Source organism: Brassica napus, chromosome C6, assembly GCF_020379485.1.
Source record: "Brassica napus cultivar Da-Ae chromosome C6, Da-Ae, whole genome shotgun sequence".
Lineage (NCBI taxonomy): Eukaryota > Viridiplantae > Streptophyta > Magnoliopsida > Brassicales > Brassicaceae > Brassica > Brassica napus.
The window spans coordinates 40,342,624-40,362,871 of NC_063449.1; the positions used below are offsets into that span (position 1 = coordinate 40,342,624).

The 20,248-nt window shown below is 36.7% G+C and overlaps 1 protein-coding gene across 2 annotated transcripts in view; it reads left to right on the forward strand.

The window, feature by feature from the left end:
- The first annotated feature begins 6,583 nt into the window (after positions 1-6,583).
- The window catches only part of LOC106405520, a 33,759-nt gene continuing 20,094 nt past the window's right edge, over positions 6,584-20,248 (forward strand). Inside the window, exons 1-2 of one of the 2 annotated variants that reach the window (XM_048761097.1) lie at positions 6,584-6,974; positions 7,311-7,455. The gene's annotated coding sequence lies outside the window, so the exon portion shown is untranslated. Of the gene's footprint in view, positions 6,975-7,307; positions 7,456-20,248 lie in introns of both variants that reach the window. The other variant, XM_048761095.1, reaches the window with a different exon arrangement.

Sequence of the window (20,248 nt, forward strand, 5' to 3'; positions counted from 1 at the left end):
CCTTGTTACACATAGGCGAGTTTTGAGCATCTTACAAACACATCGTTTATGATAATGCTAAAGTTTAAGCCAAAGCAAAAGCTTATTATTACCAAAGAAAGAGTGTTAATCTTTAACGTGTTATAAATCATGGAGTGGATTGCCATTAACCAGGTCCGGTCCAAGACCGGCCCAATACCTAGAAGATGGAGAGACGGCCGAAGCCCTAGAGAGAGGAGAGAGAGAGCCGACTTCAGGAGAGAGAGAGGCGGCCACAAAGCTTGGAGAAAATGAAACTCTTTCATTTTTCCTAGTAGATGTAATTTTTTCATCATTATGTATTAGTAGTTTTCCTAATCCTATTGAGTTTAGGTTTTGGATACTTTCCATTTATCTTCATTTTGTAATCATTATATAAAGGAACTCCCTTGATCATTAATAAGAACATAGAAATATTCAGTCTCTAAACTCTCTAATTACAACACGTTATCAGCACGATAGACTCCAAAACCCTGAGACAAAACCTAACCTAAATCCGTCACACATAAACCCTAATCCAGGCGCAACTTAAAATCGATCTATCTCTCAAACCCCGAGGAACCAGACGACGAGCCACATATCAAATTGAAGCTCTTGACGAGAAGAATCCATCAGGGCAAACCGTTCGTCGATCCGAGCTCAGACGCGCCCTCACTCGCAGAAACAATACACGGCACCGTCTTGGTCTTTTGGAACCCTAATCCGAACCAACAAGATTTTCTAGCCAAATTCAAATCCTGTGAAAGATAAGTTTTTTATACCTTAGTTGTTTGATGATATCTTGTTAAGATTATGGTGTTCATGTAATCTAATACTCCTTGTTTTTATTTCATGAGCTGAGAGGAGTTGGTGCAAAGATCTAATCTCGAAGAACCCTAAATTGTTCTTGCTTGCGTTCCAGCAACCTTTGCCGTCTCAGCCTGATACGATCTTAGCTCAGATGATCTCTTACGTCCTCAGCTTGCATCCCGGACGTCCTCAGCTTCACATTCGGCATCACAGACAGCTCGCGTCTCGTCCCATCTTGCGACCCGATAAAGGAGCTAGCTCGCGTCCGTGTGCAACTAGAGGTTCATCTGACTTTGGTGGTCCGGTTCAACCCTACAAAATAAAGGTAATTCGAAATCTGAAAACAAGAATCGAACCTGGTTGTTTTCTAAAGATTGAAACCATAAAAGATAATCTCTAAAACTAAAAGTCATAGGTTAAATAGATCAATCCCCTATGAGTAAATCGAAGCTCTATAAGTTTGATCTAAAGCCTAAAAACGAGATTGATCCATTGATCAATTAAAATCAGAACCTTAAAGGTTTTTGAATCTCAAATCAAATCCCCTTGATCAAAGATCAAAGTTTTCGAAATCCTCTAAAACCCTAATTTTGGAAAATTGGTTTTTAATTTTGATTTGAAACTTGAGTGTTTGATTGATCGCCTAGAGCTATGATTAGTATTATTTTAAAACTTGAATCTGAATCTTGTTTAAACTAAAACCCTAATCTCGAATTTTAAAATTCCTAATGGCCTTGAAACCCTTAATCTTGATTGATATTTCTAAAGGCCTTGAAACCTTAAATCTCTCATTACTTAAAGCTTGAAAGATTGATTTAAAGAATTTACATATTGAATGAGAGTTAGGTTGCTAGATAATTTAATTCTAAAACCTAATAGATATGCAACTAAGAAATATGATTGAATGCATCTAGATCCCATTTTGTATATGGCCGTGTGACCTAATACATTGTTCATACTTGCGGCCTTGTGCCCTTGATTGATTAAAAGCCGTGTGGCTTAGTGCATATCAAAGTGACCGTGTGGCCTAGTATCCGGATGGTTATATAAACCGGATTGCATCATGATCTGATCCTTAAGATCGTTGTATCTTATAACGGCCGTGAGGTATAAGTGTCACAATGCAAAGCCGTATGGCCTAAGCATTATATAGAGACTTATGAAATCATGTGCACTGATTATTTGAATTGGTTGCAAAAATTCTAAATCAAGAATTGATTGATAATATGATTTCAGATGCCGAGATTTGAACCCATGGATTATGCCATTCTAAATCTCTCTGGAGATAATTATCTAGAATTGGAAATGAACACTTCAAATTGCCCTGAAGTCTAAAGGACTCGGGAAATGTATCATTGAAAGAAATGATGAAAGTGAAAGTGAAAAGTTAAGAGCCATAACTATTATGAGCCATAATCTCACTGAGGAACTGAGAAATCAGTATTTACATATCAAGAATCCTCGTGACCTTTGGACATAATTAAAGTCCAGATACATTATGCTATTATTACCAAAGGTCAAACATGAATGGATGAGTCTCAGATTCCAAGACTTTGAGACAGTGGCTGAGTTTCACTTTGCCTTGTCCAGGATCGTGTACCAACTGAGATTATGTGGAGAAGAGATAACAGATAATGATTGTCTATTCAAGAAATACTCCACATTCCATCCAGAAGATTTGTTGTCAAAACATATCTACATAGAAAGAGGTTCTACCACTTACAATGACCTGATCTCTTGCCTAAACGGTGATTGAGAATGACAAGGTACTAAAGAAAAGTAGTGAGATGAAATATCCTGAGGAAATGGATCAAGATGAATCCAGGACAGTCGTGTCCAATACAATAGATGGACATGCCGGCTTATCTATTTAACTAAAAAGATCTCGACATGATAATTTTATTTTAAGTCTATGATTTTGTGATTTGCTTTTAAACCTACTTGATGTTTCACGATTTTATATATATATATAAAAGAATTGATTTTGAATTCATTATCTTGCCTGATCTTACTTGAACATATGAATGATTCTATTTTTGCCTAAAGGGCATAAAACCAAGTAAGAAATCATGAATGGGTATAGTAAGCATAGTAAAGAAACTATGGCTAAGGCATTGCCTTAAAAGGCATTATACATACCCATAAGAACATGTGACCCATTGAAATTATAATGTATGGTTTCCAAGTAGAAACAATGGGTAAGGAAGGAAACAAGTTCTTTTAAAAGAAAAACGTCTAAGACCTTGAAAGAAATTGGTCAAGACTATACCTATGATCTCTACTGATTAAAACTATGCTATAAGATCAGTATGATAAGAGACAAGAGAAGTGGTAACCATATTGAGATAACACCACGAAATTTTACACTATGTGGCATGATAGGATTAGCCATCCTAAAGTCTAAACTTGATGCAAAGATTGAAAAGGCACAGAGTTATCCCGTAAAAGATCTCACGTTGTGAAACATGTACACAAAGGGAAACTCATTAGGCTTAATTGTCCCAAGCACCACGACCTTATAGTATGGTCATGAGGGGGAGAGAGGATAAACCCATGATCAATACTACAAGTTCGTGTACCACTATGGTCTAAGACCATGTTATAAATGGCTCGGTCATTACTCGGCCATAAAGGACCATTCCTCGGCCGTAGAGGCCATGATACAAACGGCCAAACCAAAGAGGCCATTACCCGGCTGAAGAGACCATGAGAACAAACGGCTCGGCCGTGACTTGGCCGCATAGTGCAGGCTTGGCCGCACACGTTCTATTACCTATAAAAGGTTCGGCCATGTAAGCCATTATCTATAAGACTAAGATTCAAAAGTCTATAAGCTTGGAGACATTATGTTTTACATGTATAGAATGATAATATGGTCATATGCATCAGGCCATATAAGTGAGCATAGATATTCCCATCTCAGATTGAATACGGGTCATAAAACCAGACATACACCATCTTAAGAGATTTTGAATAAACCACCACATACATACATGTGCCGTCTAAAGATGGAACCTCAGAAGACGATTGGGAATATATAAGAATATGACTTTCTCCACGAAATCAAAAGGACCGAGAGCCAAAACATGGGTGATCAAATAGTGGCCAGGTACGGATTGCATGAAACAAATGAATCCGAATATTAAAGGAGAAAGATTATAAGCTGGATAAAGAATGTTAAAAGTACGAATGGTTTTAACCATCATTGTCTTGGCAAATATCCTCGGACTAGAGATTATAATTTAAGCCGTCCAAAGAAAGATTATATAAAGCTAGCTAATTGATAAGCTAATCGAAATGCCAGACACTGACCCGAGAAATGACTAACCAGCTTAGCACCAAATGAATGTCCTAGAAGAGACATAATCAAGTTGCTATAGAGTCTATACAAGATAGACCAAGTATTCCATAAGATAAAGGAATCTCGGATAGAAAAATGGTGCATAGAATACAGATCTGAGATTATAAGAGAAACCATACCAGACATTGAGAAAAGGCTGCGCAACTACACATCCAAGGTACCAAACCATGTAGTCTTGGGAAGCCAAGCTACTAGGTAATAAATGTCCTGGATAATAAGATCTCAAATCTATAGATCATGTCTGGAACATAATGGAACCACATGAAAGTGTCGACACACACACACATTTGTATAAAGATATATAAAGTTATAGCACTTGAACATAAATAGATAAGCGAGGATCATGAACCCACGAAAGAGTACTCATACAATCATAAAAGATCACAGAGATTAGAAAAGATAAAACGTGGAGGTTCATAGTATCTAAAAGAGAGATGAGCGTATTGGCCATATATAAATACAGAAACGCCATCTGATAAACCAGTGAAATACATGGATCTTGTGAGAAGTAAAGAAACCGTGAGAGATGTACATGATGTAAGAGTATTCATGTTTTCCTAACTAACAGCATTCGATTATAGCTTGTTACACAAGGTACTCACAGAGATCAAAGGAACAGATTATAAGGAGATAAACTCCTATGTGGTGGATGCTGCTACAGATTTTCGAAATTGAAAATGGTCTGGTCATAAGAAAGATATTAGATACCAATGATGTAGTAAGCAGCATATGGATCACTGGATAAGATGAAAGAACAGCTTCGTTCCTAAGCTGATTCATGGACTGAAACATAAAGCAGCTGCATATAGTATGTAAAAGAAATTGATCACGCATGATCATTGATCTTGGAGTTGTATAAAAGACAATCCAATACAGTTCATATATTTGAAATTCCTTGTGATTATACTAAACCAAAAAGAGGTTAGTAGGCATAGAATAAATCTATGTGGGTGTCCGACCAAAAGCGTCCGGCCCCGGCCCTTCAAACTAAAGATGTCCGACTCTGTCCGTCTAAGGGCGTCCGGCTCTTCAGCAAAGAGCGTCTGGCTCTTCGACTAGACGCGTCCGGCTTTTAAGACTAAAAGGCGTCTGGCCCTTATTCTTGATCACGGGCTAGTAGAGACAAAGGATCAACGGGATACAAATGTATTGTAGTCCATAAGCTTGTGAAAGCCGAGATTCATGACCTAATAATATATACTTAGCGTGTGATATGATCCACAGCAACTAAGGTCATGAGACACCATCATTAAGATAGGAATACAAAATGAATACGACATTACCTAAGGCAAAGAAATCGATGTCCACATCCATGAGAGTGTTCGGCCGCAGAGCTATAATAAGAGATTATAAACTCACATCAATGATCATTGATCTTGAACACTCATGAGACAAGTAGTGGACATGTATAGAAGAGGTCTATGATCCAGACATGGATCGGCCAGATCAAGACATAGGTTCATGATAACCATGTTTAGTACATTGTCCATGAGTACTTGGTTTATCCAACCATAGTAAAGAGTTAAGAGTAGACGATCACGTCTAGACTATGGACATATGCAAACACGATTTGCAAAGACCCAATAGTGATCTCCGAGGACAATGTGATTCACATTGCTTAGCACGTATGCTTTACCGGGACACTTGATGTCAAAGGACATGAGAAATGACCTAAGTGGTCTAATTACGGTTCAGTAATGATACTGGCCGATTACTCCCATCCTATACATACAGGAAAAATCACGCATTAGATGCGTAGAATGTAGAACCTACAGTGAGGTTCACATCAGGGGGAGTAGTGCGTGTTGTACTCTTTTTCCTTCATCATGGTTTTGTCCCACTGGGTTTTCTTGATAAGGTTTTAATGAGGCAACATGAAGCGTACTATAAATCCTGTATGGTTATGGCATCCAAGGGGGAGTGTTATAAATCATGGAGTGGATTGCCATTAACCAGGCCTGGTCCAAGACCGGCCCAATACCTAGAAGATGGAGAGACGGCCGAAGCCCTAGAGAGAGGAGAGAGAGAGCCGACTTCAGGAGAGAGAGAGGCGGCCACAAAGCTTGGAGAAAAGGAAACCCTTTCCTTTTTCCTAGTAGATGTAATCTTTTCATCATTATGTATTAGTAGTTTTCCTAATCCCAGTGAGTTTAGGTTTTGGATACTTTCCATTTATCTTCATCTTGTAATCATTATATAAAGGAACCCCCTTGATCATTAATAAGAACATAGAAATATCCAGTCTCTAAACTCTCTAATTACAACATAACGTCGAATTTTACGAACTCAGTAGTATTATATAGTCAAGCAAATTAATTTGGGTTATTTATTACTCAATTAAAAATCTACGATATTGAAATTCTAATTTAATAATTTATCTATAATATATATGAGTGAAATGAAATATGATAAAATCCTGGAATAATATCTATAATTTATCTATAGTATCTGCTCCACTAAAATAAAATGATAATATCCTGCCATCCTGGAAATTGAGTGATGCTAATATAATAGAATAAACTTTGCCTAAAACTACCAAAACTTCAAGACCCATAAGTGAAATCTAAGTCTTCGATGGCTTCTACTCTAACACAAACCACACAAACCATAAATAGTTTCCACCTCTTCATTCTATATAAGCATACGAATGAGTCATACTGATCATCATTCATTAGTAAATTAAGATACAATACTAAGATGACATCTTCTAAAGTATCTTCCATGCTTCTCTTTCTCCTCCTTCTCGTTCTTGTGTTTCCCCATATGGATAAAGCCCTTGGTGAAAAAAGACAGCTCCACGAACTTAGTTAGTCTTTTTGTCTTTAAATATATAAAGTCATAGCTATTTACTCTATTATTTTGATCTATTTAGAAATGTTTTGAACTTTTTTTTTCTTTAATTTAGCTTGGTTTTAGTTCACAACTAACTATATCACATTAATTTTTATAAACAGAAGATAAACCATTGTAGTTTTGTTTCCTGTCTTTGTTTCGTTCAGACCGAAGTTTATTGTGATAGATGACGAAATAAAACAATATATATCTATTTAAGTTGGGATTATGCGAATTGATAGACAAATGTCCACTTTACCAAAACTTGGCGTTGTAGTAATTAATTCGTTAAGTGGTTTTGGTGTAGAAGGCACAGAGCATCCCGATCAACTGATGACGGTTGGAAGGAGCCTTCTCTTTCGCATCCCTCCATGCCCACCGTCCTTATGTAAGCCTCGTCCGATAAGAATTCCTCCCCGACTTCGTACACCTCCACCCCCTCCACGGCATTGAAGGTTTTCCAAAAGGCAAAAGGTTTCTATTGGTTGAAATATGGTTATGGTAGGCTATGCCTTCACGATAACGATCAGAGAAACACGTGAATAAAAAAAATGCCTCCATGAATAAAAAAAATAAAAAAAAGGTCAAAAATGGCAAACTAAGTCTCCTCGGGCCACCACCGGGCTTGCTATTCGTAGGTGAACAATCAAGCAAATTAACTTGGGTTATTCATTAGTCAATTAAAAATCTAAGATATTGAAATTGAAATTTAATAATTTATCAATAATATATATGAGTGAAATGAAATATGATGAAATCCTGAAATAATCACAATACTAAAAGGAGGATTTCCTAGAATATTAAGCTATCCACGTCATCAAAAATATGCCTCTAATCAGCACATTTTGTTTTTACACATCAGACGGGCTTTGATTACGTCTGGGCTTCAAGTTTTCCTTTTATTTACAGTGGGCTTACGTGTGGCTCTTATTTCTTTTCATTTTGGACTTATCAAACCTAGCTTTCATTTTTGCGACACAATATTTGGTTTTTCTATTTTAGATTTCCTTTTCCCCCTTAGTATTCGGGCATGATATCTCTAGATATATCTTTTGGTCGTCTCTATGCCGTTAACGCCATAACATACTACTGTAACATCTTTTGTCGTCTTATTATGTATTTGTTTAGGAACAGAATATTATAATATTTTGTTTAGTGAACTAAATGAACAACTCCGTTGCTTTTAATAAATATATTAGAGCAGGATGTTGTTTCTACCAAACCTGTATAATGCACAATGGACCAAAATTAGAAGCAGCACGGCTGCATTATTATGGCCACCCCCATGGATCGTAATTTTCCATAACTTGCAAGCTTTCAATTAGAAACAGAAGTAATTACGTTAGTAAATTATTATTCATACAAAATTTACTTAACAAAAAAATAACAACAAAAAATATTTAAAATCATCTTGAACTCACAAAATTTAGTTAACAAAAAAATAAAAACACAAAATATTTAAAATCATCTTGAACTCGCTTTTTCACTTGCAACAAGATTTTACTTTGACAGCTCAATCAAATACGCCAAGCACTTCAAATGACGGATAAAAAACATCAAGAAGATAAAAGCTAGAGAGGAAAAGAAAAAATTCAACCTCTCTGTTCGTTTTACATATTGTTTTTGTTTTTTTATCTTTCTAAAGAACAATTTCGTTCATTTACAAATTCTACCTCTATTTTTAAAATACATAGCCTAGATAAACTTATTTACAAAAGGAAAAATTCATAACAATTTACCCCTTTTTAAAAAATATCAAATAAAAATATCAATGTCGATCAGCTTGATAGATTTTTTTTGAGACAAATTAATGTTTTCTAAAATGTTAAAAAACTATAAAGAGTTTTGGAGAATTTGGGGAGTATTGTTAGATGGGTCTACTAAAATAACAACACAAAATATTTAAAATCATCTTGAACTCACAAAATTTAGTTAACAAAAAAATAAAAACACAAAATATTTAAAATCATCTTGAACTCGCTTTTTCACTCGCAACAAGATTTTACTTTGACAGCTCAATCAAATACGTCAAGCACTTCAAATGACGAATAAAAAACATCAAGAAGATAAAAGCTAGAGAGGAAAATAAAAAATTCAACCACTACAAGAAAACACAGTTTTAGCAAGGAAATTTAACGAGGAAAACTATTCCTCGTGAAATTACGATGACTTAACGATGAAATTGCGAGGAAATAAAGTTTCCTCGTAATGGCCTTGTAAAATACCGAGTAAAGCTTTTCTTCGTAGAATCGTCGTAAGTTGACGTGGTTTTTCCGAGAAAAATGTGTTTCGTCGCAAATTCGTCGTAATTTTAGCATGATTTTTACGAGGAAATAACTTACGAGGAAAGAACGAGAAATCCACCAACTTAACACGTTTTTTTTGCCACCAACCTAATTTTTCGTCGTAAATTCCTTGCAAAATTCAACTACCAGATTCGAAAATTTTCTATATATATGGAGGTTTGAACATAATTTTAAGCACACCAACAAGAAAAAAAACGTGAAAAAAATGTCGGGCTTGGGAAATATTTTCGAGTTGCGGAGGTGGATGTATATGCATAGAGATGCTAACGGGAGAGTGACGAAAGAATATCTTGCTGGGTTGGAGCGTTTTATGCATCAAGCAGATTCTACACCGCTCGCCCAAGAAAGCGGTAAAATATTCTGTCCTTGTAGGAAATGTAACAATTCAAAGTTGGCAAATCGTGAAAATGTTTGGAAGCATTTAGTAAATAGAGGTTTCACGCCAAATTATTATATCTGGTTTCAACATGGAGAAGGTTATAGTTATGATCAGAATGAAGCTAGTAGTAGTAATAGCAACTTTCAAGAAGAACCGGTTGATCATCAATTGCATAATGCACATAGTTACCATCAGGAGGATCAGCCGATGGTAGATTATGATAGGGTTCATGATATGGTAACTGATGCATTCGTAGCTCATGATGATGAAGATGAAGAACCTAACATAGATTCAAAAAAGTTTTATGAAATGTTAGATGCGGCAAATCAACCACTTTACAGTGGTTGTAGAGAAGGTCTCTCTAAATTGTCATTGGCTGCTAGAATGATGAATATTAAAACTGATCACAATCTACCTGAAAGTTGCATGAACGAATGGGCAGATTTATTTAAAGAGTATTTGCCGGAAGACAATGAGTCTGCTGATTCTTATTATGAGATTCAGAAACTGGTTTATAGTCTTGGGTTGCCTTCGGAGATGATAGATGTTTGCATCGACAACTGCATGATCTACTGGGGAGATGATGAGAAGTTGGAAGAATGTCGATTCTGCAAGAAACCACGATTCAAGCCGCAAGGAAGGGGACGTAATAGGGTACCGTACCAAAGGATGTGGTACCTACCAATTACAGATAGATTGAAAAGATTGTACCAATCGGAGCAGACTGCTGGAAAGATGAGGTGGCATGCCGAGCATACTCAGACGGATGGTGAGATGACTCATCCATCAGATGCAAGAGCCTGGAAACATTTTAACAAAGTACATCCGAATTTCGCTAGCAATAGCCGGAATGTGTACCTCGGATTATGCACAGATGGATTTAGTCCATTTGGAATGTCAGGGAGACAATATTCATTGTGGCCTGTCTTTCTTACGCCATACAACCTGCCACCGGAGATGTGCATGCAACAGGAGTTTTTATTCTTGACCATATTAATACCCGGTCCGAAGCATCCAAAAAGGTCACTTGATGTTTTCCTACAACCACTGATAAAAGAGTTGAAGGATTTGTGGTCAACAGGGGTGAGGACGTATGACTGCTCAACGAAGAAGAATTTTACGATGCGAGCTATGCTTTTGTGGACCATAAGTGACTTTCCTGCCTATGGGATGTTGTCTGGATGGACTACACATGGGAGATTAGCTTGTCCATATTGTAATGGAACGACAGATGCATTTCAACTGAAGAATGGTAGAAAGACAAGTTGGTTCGATTGTCACCGTCGATTTCTTCCAGTTGGCCATCCGTACCGAAGAAACAAGAATTTGTTTAGGCACAAAAAGGTTGTGAGAGACACTCCTCCTCCATATCTAACTGGAGAACAAATTGAAGCGCAAATCGACTACTACGGAGCTAACGAAACAGTTCGCTGGGGTGGTAATTGGCATGTCCCTCGTAATATGCCTGATTCTTACGGTGTTCATCACAACTGGCACAAGAAGAGTATATTTTGGGAGTTACCATATTGGAAGGATCTTCTTCTGCGCCACAACCTTGATGTGATGCATATAGAGAAGAATTTCTTTGAGAACATCATGAATACAATATTGAATGTCCCAGGGAAGACAAAAGACAACATAAAATCGAGGTTGGACTTGCCGGATATTTGCTCAAGAAGTGAGTTACATATAAAAAGCAATGGCCAAGTTCCCGTTCCAATTTTTAGATTGTCTTCAGAAAAAAAGTCGGTTTTGTTCAATTGGGTGGCATCAGAAGTGAAGTTCCCTGATGGGTATGTTTCAAATCTTTCAAGATGTGTTGAAAAGGGTCAAAAGTTCTCCGGGATGAAGAGTCATGATTGTCATGTCTTTATGCAACGACTTCTGCCATTTGCATTTGCGGAGCTACTTGCAACAAACGTACATGAAGCACTTGCAGGTAGTTTACAATAGGACAATAATATTAAATTGGTTTAGTTTACAATAATAGTATTTGACTAACAATGTGTTTAATTGTTTTTGGAATAGGCATTGGAGCATTTTTCAGGGATTTGAGCACACGCACTCTTAAAGAAGAAGTCGTAGAACAGCTTCAGGAGAACATTCCTATCTTATTGTGCAACTTGGAGAAGATATTTCCTCCAGGCTTTTTTGACGTGATGGAGCATCTAGCTATCCACCTCCCATATGAGGCATTGCTTCGTGGACCGGTACATTACGGATGGATGTATCAGTACGAGCGAGCCATGAAATATTTGAAGGGAAAAGCAAAGAACCTCGCCAAAGTTGAAGGTTCTATAATTGCTGGAAGTTTGACAGAAGAAGTTTCTCACTTCACATCGTACTACTTTGCGTCAAAAGTACGTACCCGAAGAAGAGCTCCAAGAAGATATGATGATGGTGGCGTTGCGCCCACATATGCAGTTGTTGGTGTTCCAGAAATCTTTAGCCAGATTGGACGACTTGGTGGGAAATCAAAACAGGTTTGGTGGTCGAGTGAAGAAGACGCTCATAGTGCACACACCTATATTCTACTCAATTGCGAGGATCCATTGATGCGTTATTTTGAAAGGTAACTTAAATTGAGTATACATTATATAATTGAGAGAGATTAATTCATGTAAAATGTGAATTTACAGCATGTTTGTTTCACAAGTCAAAGAAACATTTCCTGGTATATCCACAAGTGACGTAGACAAAAGAAAAGATCAACACTTTGTTAAGTGGTTGAAGAATCAGGTATTAATCAAATACTTTTAAAATTTTCATACATGAATGATTTGTATTTCAACGTTCTTTTTATTTTTAAATAGGTTGATTATGACGACGATGCAGATTATCCTAAGTGGTTACACGAAGTAATTCAATCTCCACTTGTAAAGGTCACCACATCACAGATGTATTTCACACGAGGCTATACTTTTCACACATATGAGTATGGTAAACAGCGGGCAACCAGTAACTATGGAATTTGTGTGAAAGGAGAAACAGATTTCTACGGAATCTTGACGGAGATTATTGAAGTCGAATTCCCAGGGATATTGAAGCTAAAATGCGTCCTCTTCAAGTGTGAATGGTTCGACCCCGTCGTCAATAGAGGTGTTCGGTTGAACAAATTCGGTGTAGTAGATGTCAACGGTGGCCGGAGGTACAACAAATTCGAGCCCTTCATCTTAGCTTCACAAGCAGACCAAGTTAGCTTCCTTCCATACCCACGGATGAGAGAGTCGGGTATAAATTGGTTAGCCGTGATCAAAGTTACACCTCGAGGACGAATCATCGTAGGAGAAGAACCACCATTGCAAGAAGAACAAATAAATGAAGTTCATGAACCTGAACAAGAAATTGATGACATCCTTCTCATTGATCCGCATAATCACGAGTATGAAGATCTTACCGAAGATCCCACGGAGGAAGCTGTTGAAGACGAGTTTCATGTAAATGATGATGTTTCAAGTGATGACGAGAATGTCGATGAATCCGATTAATGTATTTCATATTTGTATGAGTTTGATTTATTATATATAATTAAAGATAATGGGAGTTTATTTATAAATAAGATATCGACATTAATTATAAGTAAAGGAATTGTGTTTTTATAATTTTCGGTTTGGATTAGAATGAATTGCTTGAGGTTAAAGGATAGAAGTGTTTGATATATGAAGTAGAAGATAAAGAAGATGTGGTTTGGGATTTGGGGTTTCGTTTTAGGGGTTTAGAGACAGTCGTCGTACTTTCCACGTTATCTCACGGGAATTTTACGACGATTAATAATACATTACCTCGCATATTCCACGGTAACAGTAAACGTCGTAAGAGCCTCGTAACTTACGTGGACTAAGCGACGATTTATAATTAAAAAAGCGGACCTCGCTTATTCCACGTAAGACCAAAACGTCGTAAGAGCCTCGTTAACTTACGTGGAATGAGCGAGGTTAGCTTTTTTATTTTACTTTTCGTCGTTAATTCGTCGGTAAATATAAACCCTAAACTAAAATGAAACCCAAATCCCTAAACCCCAAATGTGCAAACCCTAAAACTCCCCATCCTACTTCATATAAACTAAAAAAAAATTAATTTTCAATTTTATATAAACTTAAAAAAAAAAGAGAAGAAAGATATTGGAAACACATATGACGAGATACGTAAGTGTAGCCCACATAAATCTACATCATTTGTATTCAAATATCTTCTTCTCTTTTTTTTTTGTTTTTAAACCTTTCATATATGATTTGTAGCGTGTGTTTGATTTGTTGTGTGATACGTCAAATTCAAAATTTGTAAAATTGTTTTCCAACGTATTAAACCTTTCAAATTCAAAAAAATATATATATTGAAGTTAAAGGGTTAGAAATATATGAAGTATTAGATAAGAAATATAAGAAAGATAGGGTTTGAGGTTTGGAGATAAGAAAGATAGGGTTTGAGGTTTGGGGTTTAAGATTTTAGGGGTTAGCAAAAAAAGCCTCGCTATTTGCACGTAAAATCGATGATAAAAACAAAAATCGTCGCAAGAACGACGTTAAATAAAACACGGGCCTCTGTATATCCTCGTTAATTTGCTTGGGCCTTGCGACGAAACGAAAGACGGGCCCACGTAAAATCGATGATAAAACAAAAATCATCGCAAGAACGACGTTAAATAAAAGACGGGCCTCTGTATATCCTCGTTAATTTGCTTGGGCCTTGCGACAAAACGAAAGACGGGCCTCTGTCTTTCCTCGTTATTTTGCGACGAATTTTCGACGAACACTAATCCTATATATAGGCGAAACCGCAGCCCTCTTCATTTCCTCTCTAATTCCTCTCTACAGCCTCTCCATTTCCTCTCAACATGGTAACTCTCTTTCCTCTCTAAGTAGTTTAGGGAATTTAGATTAGGTGGTTAGTTTAGGGAATTTAGTTTACGAAATTAGTTTACAAAATTTAGGTTTCCTCATTTTATTAATTACGTAGTTAATACTGTTCATAATTTTTTATTTACTCTTGACTTTAATTTAGAAATTTAAATTTTGCAGACTATTCGTAGACACCAGCGTAGTGCTCACTACTCGCAGATGTTCGGTCCACCGGGTAGTCGGTTAGACCCGCCTTCACTTCCCGGTTCTTCTTCAGCTCCCGGTTCTTCGGGTCAGCAGGAGACCGTCCCCGAGACTCAATCTTCTCAGAGAGTCTCGCCTTCTTCTACGGCATCGCCATCAGTTCCTCATGTGCCTCCTCCGGTAGCTCCTCCTCCGATGCCAGCTCCTCATGTGCCTCCTCAGATGCCCGCCCATCAGGTTCATGCTGATTTGATGGTGCCAGCGAGTTGTCCTTACTCTCAGTACACTGTTGAGGACATTCTCGGTTTGCCAGGCAGAGAAGGCTTACCGATCATAGACCCCGACCGACCTGAAGGAACACTTTGGTATGTATGTTACATTTATTTTTTAAAATTCATTTGTGACTTTAATAAATATTTAAAACTTTGAATTTGTTTTTTTTTTCCAGGTTTGGGGTTGATAACTGCCTTGCAACAGAAGTAACCGAGACGATTAAAGGTTACTTCTCCATGGCACATCCCAACTGGAAATCCACTCCGATCTACATCAGAAGGACGTGGTTCAAGATTTACGCTGTAAGTTTTTACAATTTATTCCTGATTTATATTTTTTTAAATTTTATTTTTCTAAACTAATTATTAATATTTTTTTTTTTTGCAGCAAAAATTTAATTGGTCCATGGGGGTCACTGAGAAGGTGCGGAAAGAGTTTATCGACAAGGCGAAGAAACGTTTGTTGGACACGGTCTCCAACTGGAAGGGTGACTGGATCGTGAAGGGCTATGAGCGGGGCAAACCCACAACCATCACCACGGACGTGTGGGATGGCCTCATCCGTTACTGGAGGGATCCTGATGCCATGAGAGTCGCCCAGTCTTGCTCCGCCTCCCGTAACTCGGTAGATGAGCACGGCCACAGGGCGATGCAACATAGTACGGGCCAAAAGCCACACGCCCGCGTCCGTTTGGAAATGGTACGTAATTTAAATATTTAACTTTTTGATTTTTAATATATATATATATATATATATAATAAAAACTTTCTTAACTATTTTTAGGCCAAGGAGTTGGGACGTTTACCGACTCTTATGGAACTTTTCGATCGGACCCACAAGAACAAGGCGGGCGCATTTGTAGATGAGAAGTCTGAGAAGATCTACAATGATGTGGCAGCTCGTATTGACGAGCGTGAGACCCAGCTGGCGCAGGAGTCCGCCGACGGATCACCCGTCGTCTTATCCACAATAGAAGTGGATAGAATTTACGAGGAGGTAAATTTTATATAAATTTTTTATTAATTCCATTTTACTTTAAAATTTAAATTTTAATATATATTTTATTGTTTTTTAAGGTCGCTCCCAAGAAAAAGGGACGTGTGTTGGGGATTGGTTCCGTCAACGATGTTCCGAGAGCGACTTCCTCTTATGGCCAGAGACGGGATGATGAAGTCTCTCAGCTGCGCGACGTGTTGGAGACGACACAACATCAGCTGTCGTCGACACAAAACGAGTTGGCCTCGACAAAATCGTCGTTCACAGCTCGTATGACTGGTCTCGAGAACTTCTTGGACGTCATAGCGGCCACAAATCCGGAATGGGAGGCCATGTTCAGGACCATGAGACAACAAAACCCCATTCCAGGCGAGACATCCGTGCAAGTCAACGAGGAAGATCTCTCGAGAAGGAGCGAGGAATTCTACGACGCGGCAATGCAGCATTAGTTTTTTTTTTTGTTATTGTATTTTAAAATTCAAAACTTATTTATATATTATATAATTTCATTTTAATTCGGCCAAAAAAAAATTTTCTATTCGATTTAATTTCAATTAAAATTTTATTAATAAATTAAATAAATATAATTTTTATTTATAAATTCAGTAAATAGAAAACAAAGTAATTGCGTCGCTAATTCCCGATGTATTAACGAGGAAAATTAACGACGAAATATCGAGGAACAATTAACGAGGATTTTACGTGGATTTAGTTACGATTCTATTACGACGAATTGTTTTCGTGTTCCTTACGTTTTTATTACGACGAATTTATTTAGAGGTTTTTGCGGGTCTTTTACGACGAATCATTTACGAGTTTCTTACGAGGAAGCACAACGACCGCGTTACGTGGAAACCCCACGTGGTCTTTACGACGAAAAATTAATTCTTCTTTACGAGGAAAATATAACCTCGCTAATTAACGAGGAAATGGCGACGAATCTTCTCTTACGACAATCATATAACGACGAAACGCCTTTCATCGCCATTTCCTCGTAAGCCTTCTTTTCCGAGGAAATAACGACGATTTTGGCCGTCGTTAAATTTGTGTTTTCTTGTAGTGAACCTCTCTGTTCGTTTTACAAATTGTTTTTGTTTTTTTATCTTTCTAAAGAACAATTTCGTTCATTTACAAATTCTATCTCTATTTTTAAAATACATAGCCTAGATAAACTTATTTATAAAAGGAAAAATTCATAACAATTTACCCCTTTTAACATAATATCAAATAAAAATATCAATGTTGATCAGCTTGATAGATTTTTTTGAGACAAATTAATGTTTTCTAAAATGTTAAAAAACTATAAAGAGTTTTGGAGGATTTGGGGAGTATTGTTAGATGGTTCTACTAAAACCATATAAATGATGCAAATATTTTTAAGTTCAAAAATCAGATACGGTTTTACTAAACTAATAAAATGGAATTCAATTATATTGTAGTATAATTACATATAGACTATAAAATTGAGAATTGAATTATAGATGAGATGAAATTGGTCTCCACAAAAGGGATCTATTTAATATTCCCCAACAGTTCTGACCTCTCCTCCCCGTTTTGTATTAGGTGTATTAATGTTTTAGATTTATTGGGCACATGAAGCTCATCGTTGGGCATCATCTCCAACAACGTCCAGTCCTTGACATGATCACGGGGAAGGAGATTGTTGGTACACGTACAACCTAAAAAGTAAGCAAATTGTATTCCATATTACCACCCAACTTCTTAATGCTTCCATAGTAATGATATCCCTCAACTTCTTCCACACTCATGTCGACAGGAAAGAAGTAAAAAAATATTATTACCCTTTCATATTGAAGATGGAAAACACTTTCTAATGATTGAATAAAATAAATGGTGCAGAAGGAGAAGCCGGGGACGATGTTGGACGAAGACACACAGCTCATGGAACAAAGAGGAACCTAATCCAAACGGCTCGATCTTTACAAACTAGCTTGAGATGTATCGATCCTGTGCCTTAGATATATAATGGGTTCTAAGCTGGCAGCACTCTCCTCTCTCCATTCTTAACACGAAGAACGAAGATCAAGTTTGTTGTGACTCCTCCAGCTAATGTCACAGAGACTCTTCTAAGTAAGAACCCCATACTATGCTCTAAAAGTCAATCTTTACCATAACATTAATGCATTGTGGCTTGGTGAAGGTACTTTCTTGCATAGGAGATCCCGGTTCAGTACGGTGGTAACGAAAGAGATGATTATACCAAATTCTTCAACGAAGCTGATTCTCCAACGAAGCTGTTTCTGAAGTTGTAGTTAAGCCTGGGTCATCTGTAAACATAGAGATCCCAGCTTTTGAGGTAATAACTTAAAAAAAAAAATTCATTTCTGTGTTCGGGAGTTGTAAAAGATCTATAGCAATGTTTTTGTTTAGTCCTTTTCTTTTTAAATCAGAGTTTATTTTCAGATTGTTGAAGACTTAATTTTTTTTGCATGGGTTCACTGATAAACCCGAAACAGTTGCCAATAAATTCCCTCTAGAGACAATGGTGCTAAGTGTTATCATTAATCATTTTTTGGACAAATTTACCATTCATATTTTATTCACTAATCAATTCTTGAGCTTGAGACTAGAGGTTTGTTCCTTTATTTAATACATGAACAAGGTGAAACCAAAGCCTCTGAAGATGATACTCAATCTTCAAAAGTATTTGTGAAATTAATTACCAGCACTAAATGACATGGGACGGGGGAGTCTAAATAATTTAGCAGAAGCTCTCGTGGTGGTGTTCATCTGCCCAACTACCGATCGAGTAGTCTCCTTCTCGCACACGATTGAAGTCAGTGTCGACCGATTTGTAGTAGGCAGTGTTGGTCGATGCTCGCTTTCGGCATCGTTGTTGAGGTTGAGTGTCGATCGATGGCAAGCTTGCCATGTCGAACGATGGTGCATTAATTTCCAAGAGGAATGATGTAAGAGTTGATCTTCCTCATCAAGGATGGCTTTGTACTCAGTAACTCTGAAGATGATACTCAATCTTTAAAAGTATTTGTCAAATTAATTACCGGCGCTAAATGACATGGGACGGGGGAGTCTAAATAATTTAGCAACGCGTGTCCCTGAGCTTCGGCTGTTTCTATCCATTGAATACATGGCCGGAGGATGTAATTATTGCTGCCTCTCCGGGGCACATAGCAACCATTGCAGCCTTTTTTTAATCTTTATTTTAGGTTTCTAATAACTATCCGCAAAGTTTCGTGATTTTTAAGCTCTTAGTTCTCTCTCTCTCCTGAGTTATTGCTGATGTCTGGAAGAATCTCAGAAGAAGAAGATATTGCTTGGGGACAAAGTGATCTTTGCACAAAAAGATAGAAAGATTAAATGTTTCTGAAGATTTTCAAGACCATATATACACATAAAATTTATATATCAAAATCCAAGTTGGGAACCTTTTATAAATTATTTGACTAATAAATTAGCTAAGATACATAAAGAACTTTGAAAGACAATTGCACCAAATTTTAGCAAAAAAAAACATAAAAAAACATAGGAAGACAATGTGTGAGACTTGGCCGCCGTCGAAAGTATTTAATCTTACACCATATATTGTAAACTAATCACTGTCAATTTGTTCCAATGGATTACAATTTTCAAATAATTCGTATGTTCTTTTTGTAACATGGTACGATGAAAACAACATATGTAGTTAGTCTAAAATTAAACACGAAAATTGGTAGTAATTACGATGATGGAAAGTTTGAACACATTTCATTGGTAACAGTTACGATGAAAAAAGTGTAAAATGGAGTCTCAAACACATCATGGAGAGTTGTTTAAGGATTTAGACTTAGACCACTTCTTCAAATTATATTCATTCAACAACAATCTTCATAAGTAATTTAAAAGTTGTGAATATTAAACTAAATCCTCACCATATATAAATTTTTAAAAAACACCAGATTATAACTTTAAAATAAATAACCAAAGGTAAAAACCAACATAAAAGTAAAGACTAATCTCTTTGTGACGAGGCCGGAATATCTTAATTTAAAGAGTTATTATTGGTTTATATGATTTAAATGTAAAGTTTCGGAGATGGTTTATTTAAAAATTGTCTTAAAACTGGTTTGGTCTGTTATTATTTTTATTTATTATGTATTTTCATGAAATGATTTGGAGAACAACATTATCTTTAGTTTGGATCAATTTTTTATTCAATTTAATTTTTATTATGAAACTGTTTAATATGGTATTACAACTCAATAATTCTAAAGTTAAATCGGTTTTAAATTTA